Below are 12,500 nucleotides of genomic sequence, written 5' to 3'. Positions count from 1 at the left end.
ACCCCACCAGGATCACACTGTGCTTCAACACGACCCCACCAGGATCACACTGTGCTTCAACACGACCCCACCAGGATCACACTGTGCTTCAACACGACCCCACCAGGATCACACTGTGCTTCAGCACGACCCCACCAGGATCACACTGTGCTTCAACACGACCCCACCAGGATCACACTGCTCTTCAACACGACCCCACCAGGATCACACTGCTTCAACACGACCCCACCAGGATCACACTGCGCTTCAACACGACCCCACCAGGATCACACTGTGCTTCAGCACGACCCCACCAGGATCACACTGTGCTTCAACACGACCCCACCAGGATCACACTACTCTTCAACACGACCCCACCAGGATCACACTGCTCTTCAACACGACCCCACCAGGATCACACTGCTCTTCAACACGACCCCACCAGGATCACACTGCTCTTCAACACGACCCCACCAGGATCACACTGCTCTTCAACACGACCCCACCAGGATCACACTGTGCTTCAACACGACCCCACCAGGATCACACTGCTTCAACACGACCCCACCAGGATCACACTGTGCTTCAACACGACCCCACCAGGATCACACTGTGCTTCAACACGACCCCACCAGGATCACACTGCTTCAACACGACCCCACCAGGATCACACTGCTCTTCAACACGACCCCACCAGGATCACACTGCTTCAACACGACCCCACCAGGATCACACTGCTCTTCAACACGACCCCACCAGGATCACACTGTGCTTCAACACGACCCCACCAGGATCACACTGTGCTTCAACACGACCCCACCAGGATCACACTGTGCTTCAACACGACCCCACCAGGATCACACTGTGCTTCAACACGACCCCACCAGGATCACACTGTGCTTCAGCACGACCCCACCAGGATCACACTGTGCTTCAACACGACCCCACCAGGATCACACTGCTCTTCAACACGACCCCACCAGGATCACACTGCTTCAACACGACCCCACCAGGATCACACTGCGCTTCAACACGACCCCACCAGGATCACACTGTGCTTCAGCACGACCCCACCAGGATCACACTGTGCTTCAACACGACCCCACCAGGATCACACTACTCTTCAACACGACCCCACCAGGATCACACTGCTCTTCAACACGACCCCACCAGGATCACACTGCTCTTCAACACGACCCCACCAGGATCACACTGCTCTTCAACACGACCCCACCAGGATCACACTGCTCTTCAACACGACCCCACCAGGATCACACTGTGCTTCAACACGACCCCACCAGGATCACACTGTGCTTCAACACGACCCCACCAGGATCACACTGTACTTCAACACGACCCCACCAGGATCACACTGTGCTTCAACACGACCCCACCAGGATCACACTGCTTCAACACGACCCCACCAGGATCACACTGCTTCAACACGACCCCACCAGGATCACACTGCTTCAACACGACCCCACCAGGATCACACTGTGCTTCAACACGACCCCACCAGGATCACACTGTGCTTCAACACGACCCCACCAGGATCACACTGTGCTTCAACATGACCCCACAAGGATCACACTGTGCTTCAACATGACCCCACCAGGATCACACTGTGCTTCAACACAACCCCACCAGGATCACACTGTGCTTCAACACGACCCCACCAGGATCACACTGCTTCAACACGACCCCACCAGGATCACACTGTGCTTCAACACGACCCCACCAGGATCACACTGTGCTTCAACACGACCCCACCAGGATCACACTGCTTCAACACGACCCCACCAGGATCACACTGCTCTTCAACACGACCCCACCAGGATCACACTGCTTCAACACGACCCCACCAGGATCACACTGCTCTTCAACACGACCCCACCAGGATCACACTGTGCTTCAACACGACCCCACCAGGATCACACTGTGCTTCAACACGACCCCACCAGGATCACACTGTGCTTCAACACAACCCCACCAGGATCACACTGTGCTTCAACACGACCCCACCAGGATCACACTGCTTCAACACGACCCCACCAGGATCACACTGCTCTTCAACACGACCCCACCAGGATCACACTGCTTCAACACGACCCCACCAGGATCACACTGCTCTTCAACACGACCCCACCAGGATCACACTGTGCTTCAACACGACCCCACCAGGATCACACTGTGCTTCAACACGACCCCACCAGGATCACACTGTGCTTCAACACGACCCCACCAGGATCACACTGCTTCAACACGACCCCACCAGGATCACACTGCGCTTCAACACGACCCCACCAGGATCACACTGCGCTTCAACACGACCCCACCAGGATCACACTGCGCTTCAACACGACCCCACCAGGATCACACTGCGCTTCAACACGACCCCACCAGGATCACACTGCGCTTCAACACGACCCCACCAGGATCACACTGTGCTTCAACACGACCCCACCAGGATCACACTGTGCTTCAACACGACCCCACCAGGATCACACTGTGCTTCAACACGACCCCACCAGGATCACACTGCGCTTCAACACGACCCCACCAGGATCACACTGCGCTTCAACACGACCCCACCAGGATCACACTGTGCTTCAACACGACCCCACCAGGATCACACTGCGCTTCAACACGACCCCACCAGGATCACACTGTGCTTCAACACGACCCCACCAGGATCACACTGTGCTTCAACACGACCCCACCAGGATCACACTGTGCTTCAACACGACCCCACCAGGATCACACTGCGCTTCAACACGACCCCACCAGGATCACACTGCGCTTCAACACGACCCCACCAGGATCACACTGCGCTTCAACACGACCCCACCAGGATCACACTGTGCTTCAACACGACCCCACCAGGATCACACTGTGCTTCAACACGACCCCACCAGGATCACACTGCGCTTCAACACGACCCCACCAGGATCACACTGCGCTTCAACACGACCCCACCAGGATCACACTGCGCTTCAACACGACCCCACCAGGATCACACTGTGCTTCAACACGACCCCACCAGGATCACACTGTGCTTCAACACGACCCCACCAGGATCACACTGTGCTTCAACACGACCCCACCAGGATCACACTGTGCTTAAACATGATCCAACATACTGCAAAAAGGAAGGGGTGAAGGTGCAAGATCTCTCTTCAAAACCCTTATATGCACTTATTAACAAATTCACTTCATCGCCCATGACTGACTTCCGAACAGCTCTCAAATACTCTTAGTACATTCTATCAAGCAACTCTGTTAAACAATTTGAATCAAGCACTTTATATTCAAGGTGGATACCATTCAGGGACACTGATATGCACTAAATAATTTATTAACTATGAAAATTGAGGAAATGCAAATTTATACTGGTAAATTACACTTGCAGTTCGTCCACTACAGTTCTTATATCACCCTCACAAAGTTCTTCAGCACTGGTTTCAGAAGGGGCTTCACCCTCTGAAATAGGTTTCACAAAACTATTTACTTCCAGCCTGCTTTGTGACTGAGCCTTCTCTCTCATACTCTACGCTACGTAATTCTCTTGATCTACGACAACCAAGGAAGCATCGTGTCACCTATGTTCCAAATTCCACTGGATAGGATGACACCAAACATCACACACGACGTTTTCCTCCTTTTAAACATAAAAAAGACTGGGTTTAGAGAATCTACAACTTTCCTAAACTATTAATTTATTTTTATCCCTAACTCTTTACTTTGAAAAATCCTTAAACGTAAAAAGAACTTAATTGCAATATTGGTTACAATTTCTATCTAAAAGTGGTACAACTATTTCTTAACACACAATTTACTTCACAGTTCATACAAATCAAGTTCTTCCTTAGTTCCTTGAAAGCATATAAAAATTGAGACACTTTACAGTTCATAATCTTTTCCGTTGTCGTTGAGGCTCCTGAATTCTATCTCTGGTTAGCTTCAGCATTTACGGAAATTACTCCTAGTACTCAGCCACCTCACAGAGTAGTGAGTTTAGACACAGAATTCAGTGTGTCCACATCGGTGTCACAACACAAACAGACCTCCCTGTGTCCACATCGGTGTCACAATACACACAGACCTCCCTGTGTCCACATCGGTGTCACAATACAGACACACACACACACACACACACACACCACCGCCATTATTTCTCTTAAACTCACACACATTACCATCAGAACATCATAAAATATCACAGTACATTGAAAAATGCTTCTTATATTAAGACAGAATTTAAAAAATATATAGATACCTTTGAATAATAAATTTTAGCTACAAAATAAAAAAATGCTTAAACTTTAATTAAACAATAAATAATTTAGACGTTTTCTAAAGGCAATCACGTTCGATTTAATGAAAGGTAGAAGTAAGGCTCTTTAGACACAAGAGCTACTCAGAACACTCTGGGAACACCCTTAGGAAAACATCTTCAGGAAGACACACTTTGAAGGATACCCTGAGGAGGGCACTTCTGCAGGGCACCCTCAGGATGACACACGTCTGCAGAGCACCCTCAGGGCACCCTCAGGATGACACACTTCTGCAGAGCACCCTCAGGGCACCCTCAGGATGACACACTTTTGCAGGGCACCCTCAGGATACTACCTCAGGAGGACACTCAGCAGTACACTTTCAGGAGGGCACACTCAGCAGGACCTCCCCTTAGGAGGATACCTTCAGAAGGACACACTCAGAATAACCTTAGAAAAGCCACCTCAAAACACCACAGGACACCCTCAAGAGGGCATTCTCAGGAAGACACCCTCAGGAGGACACATTCAGCAGGACACTCAGGAAACTTAGACATTATCAAGCATAGTCAGAGAGAGATGGTCAGACAGACAAGCAGGTGTCTGGTGTCCTAAGACGTGGATAATGGAGGGAGAGATAAACAAGTTTGTGGCTGGAGGGTAAGAGGGGATTAGAGAGAGAGAGAGAGAGAGAGATTTCAAATGAGCTGATAGCTCTTAGCTTGTAAATAAAGTTAGGTACTCTTACCCATAACCTTGTAAAACAAGAGATTATTGTAAACACATATAAACAGTAAGAGTTAATTAGCGGTTACCGAACACATGAAAAACAAACAAAAAAAAAACTAAGAGAAAGAGAGAGAGAGAGAACAATTAAATTATCCTGACTATTATTCGAGGGGAAAGCGCCAAAACCGTAAGGGGTCATACAGCGCCTGAAATATACCCCAAAAAAGACGATTAAAAAGAGAAATATCGATAATTTTCCTAACATTGAGAAAGCGTGTACAGACGAGCCTGGCTCATGGCCGGGCTCAGAGAGTAGAGAAACTCTCGAAACTCTTCAAAGGTATATCAAAGGTAAGATTTTTACCCCCCCCCCACGGAATGTCTAAGCCTGCATAATCTCCAAAAAGGAAGAGAGCAGTGAGAATGTGACCTTATACCTGTTTTTGGGGGGTCGAAAGAGGTCAAGGCGATGAAGGTCAGGTCGAGGGAGGTCAGAAAGGTGCACCTGGCGGTGGGGTCAGTGTTGTGAGGGTCGCCATAATACTACAGGTGTTACGGGAGGTGGTGAGGGAGGGTAGGTCATGATGCTTATCTTAATGCTTTGTTGTCTCCCCTAGGAAGAGAGAGAGAGAGAAAGAGAGAGAGAGAGAGAGAGAGAGAGAGAGAGAGAGAGAGAGAGAGAGAGAGAGAGAGAGAGAGAGAGAGAGAGAGAGAGAGAGAGAGAGAGAGAGAGAGAGAGAGAGAGAGAGAGAGAGAGAGAGAGAGAGAGAGAGAGAGAGAGAGAGAGAGAGAGAGAGAATTACCGAATTACCTTAGCGTGTACACCAAGGCTCTCTGACGAGTAAGACAAGTAATCACCACTTGCATAGTTTTTATCTGTGTTGCTGATGTGTCTTATTCACCGCCTTGCAGTATTGCAGACCATCAGTAGCACAAGATATTTCACTCGTAGGAGGCCCCGAGTTATCGTTTACTACAGATATAATACACAAACAATACGGTTACAGCTACAGGAGTACCAACTCGGGGCTCCTATGAGGCTCCGAGTTGCTATGAGTACATGGAGTAGATAGCCGAGGATATCTAATCCATCTACTCCACGTACTTTCATCTAGATTGAGGACTATCATGTGTAATCTAGGTGTCTGAGGCAAAGACACTAGAGCAGAATAAACAGAGAATATGGACACAAAGAAGTGGATATAAAGAATATAAAGAGGAGAGCATAGATGTTAAGAAAAATATGGGATGAAAGGGAAGAGGGGGCGAAATGAAAGAAGAAAATGAGAAAATAAGAGAAAGAGAAAGGATGAAAAAAAGAAAGGAAACGAGGTGGATGAAAGGGAGGGGGGCAGGAGAAATGAAAGCAAATCCTAAGAGAAGAATTATCACACAGCGAAGGAAGTCTTCTCAAGACATTTCTGTCCCGCCGCATGACGGAATATACTGACGACAATTAAGGCACTAATAAGCCTTTATTCTTTATTTTTTTTTTTTTGATCGTGAATGTACAATAAAGTGTGCGATGTACGACGCACGTACGTAGTACATCTTTGTGTCATGGGCGACGTGAGGACACGACACATCATCTCTATACTCGTAAGTATTCGTAATGAACAAAAAGGCGCAATACCGTGACTGGAACAATACAAAGTGTGACTTAGTATATGGTCCAAGTCGGACCGAAAGTCGTCGTTAGCTCCTCCCATGTGCGGATTATTTATGTATAAGTCTACGTGCGTCTTCATCAGATAATATTGAAAACCAGGATCTATCCAAGACCTTACCTGGAGGTTACCTGGAGGACCTGAATCATTGTTTGTAAAACTTATTTTGAAACCTGACTGACGTCTATGATGTTGACGAATAATGAAGACCAAAATTAGAGACAAAAGATGTGTTTAAGGATGTTTGTGTAAGAGCAATTAATTAAGGATGATTGTGTATATAAGAACATTTAAGGATGATTGTGTATATAAGAACATTTAAGGATGATTGTGTTTGTAAAGAGCACATGCAGGGTTGAATGTATATATGCAGTACCTGCCACATACAAGGTCAGCTGTGAACTTACTTATCACATAAAAAGGTTATTGTGACCAATATGTACTTACTACACAAGGATGATAATGCATGTATGTTCCTCATAACAGGATGACTGTATGTACTTGTCACAATGGTCAGAGACCTAAGGATAAATATTCTAGCCAAATTAAATGAAAAAAAAATCTCGGTCTCTCCATTTAGGGTAAAAAGAGAAGTACCTCTAAGTGGGTCGTTAGTAACCACTTGAATGCTCTGAACAACGGTCGTTAGTAACCACCTGAATGCTCTGAACAACGGTCGTTAGTAACCACCTGAATGCTCTGAACAACGGTCGTTAGTAACCACCTGAATGCTCTGAACAACGGTCGTTAGTAACCACCTGAATGCTCTGAACAACGGTCGTTAGTAACCACCTGAATGCTCTGAACAACGGTCGTTAGTAACCACCTGAATGCTCTGAACAACGGTCGTTACTAAACATTCTAATGTGCTTTAAACAATAGTTTTAGCAGCTACCTCAGAGGCTTTAAAACAATGTAAAGTAGAGAGTAACTAACTCAACACAAATTTTAGCTTTAATAATTGTGTTGTTTTGTTTATATAGCAGAACACAGTGTAAGGTGTTGCCAGTACTTACGTAACAGGGTTAATTCTGTCTTCAGATTCGTCTTCAGCGTGGTAATTACAACCTACAATGATTTAATTTATAGAAGCAACAGGTTTATTGTTGTCCAGTGTAATAAACGATAGCCCTTACTAGTCCTTAATCTAAATGAAAATAGATATATGCTCTACAATAGATAATCTCGTTGTGCTCTTTTCCAAGTACATCATTACTGGTACACAAATAACCCGCACATAAAAGAGAGAAGAAGCTTACGACGACGTTTCGGTCCGACCTGGACCATTTACAAAGTCACACTAACCAGAAGTGGAGCAGGACGGCTATATATAGCCGTCCTGCTACTACTACTACTACTACTACTACCACCACCGCCTCTTCCTGCCTATATATAGCCGTCCTGTTCCACTTCTGGTTGTGTGACTTTGTAAATGGTCCAAGTCGGACCGAAACGTCGTCGTAAGCTTCTCTCTTTTATGTGCGGGTTATTTGTGTATCGTTCCAGTCACGGTATTGTGCCTATTTTTGTTACATCATTACTGGCCTTGACATGGTCAGGTTACTCAGTGCTGTCTCGTGTACGTTAAATGAAAAAAAAGGTGTTTGGCAAGGCTCATGACAGGTCACAGGCCTCCAGAACTCACTAATAGTGATCGACTAATTATAAGATGCGATGCGATATCAAGAGCCAAGCTTCGAACCCCGCAAGCAGAGATCAGTGAATACATAATAGATGGTTATCATACACCTGCTCAAGATCTCAATGACTATCGCTGAGCTAAAGAAGACTGGAATAGACGGGAACCACTGGATAGGGGCTGATAAAGGGTGGGGTGCCGGGAAAGGGATTGTAGACCGGGTGTGGGAGGATAGGAGGGGTGATATGTTGGGATTTGGGATGTGGGGGGCAAGGGATTGGTGTGTAAGAGAGGGGAGTGGGGGTGAGAGAGGTACACGCGTGGTTGGTAAATACTCCAGTGATACTTAAACGCTCTCTCGAGCCCCGATATTAACAACAGCCGTGTGAAGGACACAGATATGGTAAGCGATAGATGTTCCTTTAATCAAGCGATCGCCTAGCATATCATTCCTCTACGATAAGGAGATACGACGTTGGCCTACTAATTTGCGTTACAAGGCCGGAGAGCAGCGAGGCTATGGGTGTCTGCTAATCACACCACCGCACACCAGAGTCCTCTTGTGATAAACAGATTGTGCCGAGTTTGTAATTTGTGATATACTGCTAAACTTGTTTGTTTTCATCGAAGACACTAGTGTGTGTGTGTGTTCGTGTGTACTCACCTATTTGTGGTTGCAGGGGTCGATTCACAGCTCCTGGCCCCGAGTCAGAGCTCCTGATGTATATGTATGTATGTCTGTGTGTGTGTGTGTGTGTCTCCAGAGTGATGACATGACCGACACGATTTACAACCAGAGTTAATATTTATGTAGCAAATAACACTGAGATGAAGTGTTGCTTTAGCAAGTCTTGATAAAATTTCTGGGGTAATAGTAAGTCTTGATTCTTGATAACTGTTGCGTAGAAATAAAAAAGTATCTACTGCATCTAAGTATTTACAAATTGCTATTCCAGTCGCAGATGACAATTTTTTTCCACTCCGGAACTCCTCAGTTACAATTGGAGCTCTTGAGTAGATCCTGGAACTCCTGAGTAACATTCAGAACTCCTCAGTACCTCACAGACTTCCTCAGTAACATGTAGATCTCCTGGGAAGTAACTGGATATGAATGGTAACAAGAACAGTTCAGTGACATGTGAAATTACTTAACAACAGATGAGAGTTTCAATAGTTCCCAGAGGTACTTGTTACCACTTAAAAATCCTCAATAAAAAGTGCTGCTGGAACTCACATGGAACATGTGGAACTCCGCGGTACATCCTGGAAAATCTTCAGTAACAGCTGGAATTCTAAGTAGCTACTGGAATATGAGTAACATGTAGAGTTTTTCAATACCTGCTGGAAATGATGAATGGTTTGAAAAACCGACAAGTTGAAGATTGAGACACTTATGCAGCATATAAGCTACAGTATATACTACAGTATATAAGCCACGTCTACGGCCCTATGCTGTACATTCTACAAGATTGATGGACTGAACACATCGACTCCAGGCTGAGGGACTGATTACCTCATACTCCTCCTCTCCTTACGCCTTCCTCTTTGTATTGGACTGATGAAGCCACTGTGTGGCGAAACGTTTCCTGAATAAAGATTCCCATATGCTGCATAAGTGTCTCAATCTTCCACCTGCTGGAAATCTTATTAACACTGGAACCTATTAAGAGATACTTGAGTCTCCTCCGACTCTCCCGCAATTCCAGTAACTCCTGCAACTCCTTCTTAAATGTCTGAACGTTCAAGGTAAGGCTTTATCCTCCCGGAAAAAAACAAAATCTCTTTAAAAACAAACTTGCGTTCTAAAACCCCGGCTCTTCTTCACCTCAGGAGGATCTGGATAATTATATTCATGTGAAGTGCTACCGCAGAGAGTCAGTAAGAGGCGATGGCAGCTCGATCCTCCGACCGTTAATCAAGGCCAGGCTTTTCCCAGTAACTAGTTGACGCCTCCCTGGAAACTGAAAGCCCGTCACACTCAGTGGACAGAGATCGACAGGCAGGCATTCGGTGTACCACACGTCCATCAGTGGCGTACAAAGACAGCCAGCCCTGGAGACCCCCTAAGTGTTGTGTTTTCATAACGCGTTTGCGACAACCATCTGCTTACAGTAGAGTGGAACAAATTATAAACCTTTCTGAATATTTCTTGATGGTTATACTAAGATAAGAAACAGGGTTACATTTCATGATGATTATACCAAGAAACAAAGGTTTCATTTCTTGATGATTATACCAAGAAACAAAGGTTTCATTTCTTGATGGTTATACCAAGAAACAAAGGTTTCATTTCTTGATGATTATACCAAGAAACAAAGGTTTCATTTCTTGATGGTTATACCAAGAAACAAAGGTTTCATTTCTTGATGATTAAACCAAGAAACAAAGGTTTCATTTCTTGATGGTTATACCAAGAAACAAAGGTTTCATTTCTTGATGGTTATACCAAGAAACAAAGGTTTCATTTCTTGATGGTTATACCAAGAAACAAAGGTTTCATTTCTTGATGGTTATACCAAGAAACAAAGGTTTCATTTCTTGATGATTATACCAAGAAACAAAGGTTTCATTTCTTGATGATTACACCAAGAAACAAAGGTTACATTTCATGATGATTATACCAAGAAACAGGGATACATTTTTTGATTGCTATACCAAGATAAGAAACAGGCTCCTCAAGATAACCCTGATTTATTATCCATCAAAAATGCTAATAAATTAATGAAAAAAAAGTAGGTAGACTCACAGGTGAGAGCAAAGATAAACGAGGAACCAAACTGCCTGTCACTTCACCTTCACAAAAGCACAGACACACAGACACACAGACACACACACACACACACACACACACACACACACACACACACACACACACACACACACACACACACACACACACACACACACTGGAAAACTTCATGTACCAACACGTAAGGGACACTACAAGAGAGAGAGGAGAGGATGAACCAGCAAGGCTAGACTTAGTATTCACCTTGAGTAGTGCAGATATCGAGGACATCACATATGAAAGACCCCTTGGGGCCAGTGACCATGTGGTTTTAAGCTTCGAATACACAGTAGAGCTACAAGTGGAGGGAGAAGCAGGAAGGCCAGGACGAATGAAGCCAAACTACAAGAAAGGGGACTACACAGGAATGAGGAACTTCCTGAACGGGGTTCAGTGGGACAGAGAACTGGCAGGGAAGCCAGTTAATGAAATGATGGAATATGTAGCAACAAAATGCAAGGAGGCTGAGGAGAGGTTTGTACCCAAGGGTAACAGGAATAATGAAAAAGCCAGGATGAGCCCATGGTTTACCCAAAGGTGCAGGGAGGCAAAAACCAAGTGTGCTAGGGAATGGAAGAAATATAGAAGGCAAAGGACCCAGGAGAATAAGGAGAGCAGTCGTAGAGCCAGAAACGAATATGCACAGATAAGAAGGGAGGCCCAAAGACAATATGAAAATGACAGCAGCGAAAGCCAAATCTCACCCGAAACTGTTGTACAGCCACATCAGGAGGAAAACAACAGTCAAGGACCAGGTAATCAGGCTAAGGAAGGAAGGAGGAGAGACAACAAGAAATGACCGTGAAGTATGTGAGGAACTCAACAAGAGATTCAAAGAAGTGTTCACAGAGGAGACAGAAGGGGCTCCAGAAAGACGGAGAGGTGGGGCACATCACCATGTGCTGGACACAGTGCACACAACCGAGGAAGAAGTGAAGAGGCTTCTGAGTGAGCTAGATACCTCAAAGGCAATGGGGCCAGATAACATCTCCCCATGGGTATTGAGAGAGGGAGCAGAGGCGCTATGTGTACCCCTAACAACAATATTCAATACATCTATCGAAACAGAGAGATTGCCTGAGGCATGGAAGACAGCAAATGTAGTCCCAATCTTTAAAAAAGGAGACAGACATGAAGCATTAAACTACAGACCAGTGTCACTGACATGTATAGTATGCAAGATCATGGAGAAGATTATCAGGAGAAGAGTGGTGGAACACCTAGGAAGGAATGATCTCATCAACAGCAGCCAACATGGTTTCAGGGACGGGAAATCCTGTGTCACAAACCTACTGGAGTTCTATGACATGGTGACAGCAGTAAGACAAGAGAGAGAGGGGTGGGTGGATTGCATATTCTTGGACTGCAAGAAGGCGTTTGACACAGTTCCACACAAGAGATTGGTGCAAAAACTGGAGGACCAA

The sequence above is a fragment of the Cherax quadricarinatus genome, chromosome 10 (assembly GCF_038502225.1).
Source record: "Cherax quadricarinatus isolate ZL_2023a chromosome 10, ASM3850222v1, whole genome shotgun sequence".
Taxonomy (NCBI): domain Eukaryota; kingdom Metazoa; phylum Arthropoda; class Malacostraca; order Decapoda; family Parastacidae; genus Cherax; species Cherax quadricarinatus.
This window is presented reverse-complemented; position numbering follows the sequence as displayed.